Here is a 3,521-nt window from a genome sequence, read left to right on the forward strand (position 1 = left end):
GGCACCTCCTTGTATTCATGTCTCCCTTCCCAACTGGTCTAATTAGTGACTAATAAAATATGGTGAAAAACATGGCATGTGACACACAATACTAGCTCATAAAAGGCATTAGCTTGTGCCTTACTCTCTCTCGGATCACTTACTCAGAGGAAAACCAGTCACCATGTTGTGAGGACACTCAAGCAGCCCTAGGAAGTGGTCTGTGTGGCAAGGAACTGAGACCTTCCTCCAACAGTCAACTTACCAGATACGCAGGTGAGTCATTTTTGCAAGCAGATCCTGCAGATCCAGTCAAGCAATCAAGTGATTGCAGCCCCAGCTAAATTTTCACTGTGTCCTCATGAGAACCCAAGCCAGAACCACCCAGTTAAGCCACTCCCAAATTCCTGACCCACCAAAACTGTGTGAGGTAATAAATGTTCATTGCTGTTTTAATCTGCCTAGTTTTAGGATAATTTGTTACATAGCAATACATAAATAATACCATAATTATGAAAAGAATAAAATTAGGTCATATAATTTCCGAACCATTAAAGAGAGGAAAGATTTTTTTTTAAAAAACACTCAATTCCAATAGAAAACTGGAAGTGAAAGAGGGTGTGTAAAGAGGACTAGTGAAAGCAAGGACAAAATAATATGGTATCATGAAAAATGTAAATAGGCCAAACTTGTCACTTAAAGGAATAATCCTAGATGAGATTTTAAAAAAGAATGCAGCTACGTGTTATTTTTCAAATGGAACAGAAAGCCATAAGCATTAGAAGTTAAAGATTAGGAAAGATATATCAGACAAATAATAACTAAAAGAAGGCTGGCATATATATATTAATATTACATAAAATAGACCTTTAAGCAAAAGGAATAAAGGAAGTTAAGAATAGAAGCTAGGGACTTCCCTGGTGGCACTGTGGTTAAGAATCTGCCTGCCAATGCACAGGACATGGGTTCGAGCCCTGGTCCGGGAAAATCCCACATGCTGTGGAGCAACTAAGCCCATACGCCACAACTACTGAGCCTGCGTGCAGCAACAAAGACCTAACGCAGCCAAAAATAAATAAATTAATTAATTTTTAAAAAAACTTAAAAAAAAAGAATAGATGATAAAAGTAAAAAATTACCGAGATAACAATTATAAGTTGTACCCAGTAATATACCCTCCAAATAAAGCAAAAATTTACAGAATAGCAAGAAGAATTTGATCAATTCATAATCACAGAAGATTTAAACACTCATCTTTCCATAATTATCAAGCAAACTAAAAATTTAGAAAGATCATTTATGATTTGAATGGCATCATTAATAATGATTTAATAAACATGTAGAGAATTATGCCCCAACAATTAAAGAACACACTTTCTTTATAAGCCCACATGGAACATTTACGTAAATTGACCATGTATTAGGCCATAAAAAAATATCAAAAAATCAATATCTCACTGACCATATTTTCTGACCACAATGAAATAAAATTTAAAAATAATAACAGAAAAACTCCCTGGGATCTTTAAATTTAAAAGCACACTTTGTGGTAACCCATGAGTTAAAGAAGAAATCACAATGGAATTAGAATGTGTTTAGAAGTGAATCACAATTAAAAAAAAAACTCGCATAATGCAACTAAATCATCCTTAATAAATATAAGAGTAGAAATTAAGAAATTTGCAATGATAAAAAAGTAGATGATCAAGAAAAATAAAAGCTATCTTTTGAAAAGACTGTACAAGGCAAATGTCTCTAAGTAAAACAAAGAAGTCATAAAAAAACACAACCTAATAAGAAAAAGAATATAAGTACAGATAAATAAGAGATTTTATAAATCATGAGAGAATACTGTGAATAGTTTCATGCCAACAAATTTGGAAACATAAATAAAATGGAATTTTTATTCTGAAAACAAAAACCTATCAAAGCTAATATAAGAAGAAATAGAAAGCTAAAGACCATAACACTAAAAAAAAAAAAAAAAAAAAAAAAAAAATTGGTGCTTAACTGGTGGCGCAGTGGTTGAGAGTCCGCCTGCCGATGCAGGGGACACGGGTTCGTGCCCCGGTCCGGGAAGATCCCACATGCCGTGGAGCGGCTGGGCCTGTGAGCCATGGCCGCTGAGCCTGCGCGTCTGGAGCCTGTGCTCCGCAACGGGAGAGGCCACAGCAGTGAGAGGCCCGCGTACCGCAAAAAAAAAAAATTGGATCAGTTGTGAAAAATCTATCCACAAAACAAGTAAACAGCAATACCAGGCTCAGACACTTTTACAGAATCCTATCAAGCCTTCAAAACATAAACTCTATCTTATAAAAACTGATCTAGGGCGGAGATGGCGGAGAGGCCTGCGCCTGCAGGGAGCGGGGAGAAGGCGCCAAAGCCGAGCCGAGCCGAGCCGAGCCGGAGCAGGCGGCGCAGGCCGGCGCGGCGAGCAGCAACCATGTCGGTGTTCGCGAAGCTATTCGGGGCTGGAGCGGGTAAGGCCGGCAAGGGCGGCCCGACCCCCCAGAGGGCCATCCAGAGGCTTCGGGACACGGAGGAGATGCTAAGTAAGAAGCAGGAATTCCTGGAGAAGAAGATCGAGCAGGAGCTGACAGCCGCCAAGAAGCACGGCACCAGAAACAGCGCGCTGCCCGCCAGGCACTGAAGCGCAAGAAGAGGCATGAAAAGCAGCTGGTACAGATCGACGGCACACTGTCAACCATCGAATTCCAGCGAGAGGCCCTGGAGAATGCTAACACCAACACCGAGGTGCTCAAGAACATGGACTATGACTCCAAAGCCATGAAGGCTGCCCACGACAACATGGACATCGATAAAGTTGATGAGTTAATGCAGGACTTTGCTGACCAGCAGGAACTTGCAGAAGAGATTTCAACAGCTATTTCAAAACCTGTAGGGTTTGGAGAAGAGTTTGACGAGGATGAGCTCATGGCAGAATTAGAAGAACTAGAACAGGAGGAACTAGACAAGAATTTGCTGGAAATCAGTGGACCGGAAACAGTCCCTCTACCAAATGTTCCCTCTATATCCCTACCATCAAAACCCACCAAGAAGAAGGAAGAGGAAGACGATGACATGAAGGAACTGGAGACCTAGGCTGGATCCATTTAACTGGTCCAGCGCAGGCTGCGCCCAGACAGAGTCTGGTGGCCTGCGAGGCGGGCAAGCGCGTGCGTGTGTGGGGCAGGCAGGCCGTGGTGCAGGCAGGTTCCATCGCTCTCGAATCTCCCTCCAAAGCAATACGGCTGCATCACTGTTCACTCTGCATAGCATGGTCTGCACCCAGAGGTACGGGTTGCGGGGAGGGGGGTAGGGGGCTGGGAAGTGCCTGCGTTTATAATGTTGAATTTCTGTAACATAAATTGTATTTGCAAATCCAAAAAAAAAAAAAACTGATCTAAAAAAAAAGGAAGAGGAGAAACTCCCCGACTTGTTTTGTGAAGCTGGTACTTCCTTCACTTTTGACACCAAAAGCAGGCAAATGTAATATGATAAAAAGAAAAGCATAGATTAAAGGATTAAAAAAAAATCATACA

The 3,521-nt window shown here is 41.3% G+C and overlaps 1 pseudogene; it reads left to right on the forward strand.

Annotated features, from left to right (window-relative positions):
• The first annotated feature begins 2,422 nt into the window (after positions 1 to 2,422).
• Positions 2,423 to 3,249, forward strand: LOC132530034 (charged multivesicular body protein 4b-like; annotated as a pseudogene).
• Positions 3,250 to 3,521: the final 272 nt, after the last annotated feature.

The sequence above is a fragment of the Lagenorhynchus albirostris genome, chromosome 1, assembly GCF_949774975.1.
Source record: "Lagenorhynchus albirostris chromosome 1, mLagAlb1.1, whole genome shotgun sequence".
Lineage (NCBI taxonomy): Eukaryota > Metazoa > Chordata > Mammalia > Artiodactyla > Delphinidae > Lagenorhynchus > Lagenorhynchus albirostris.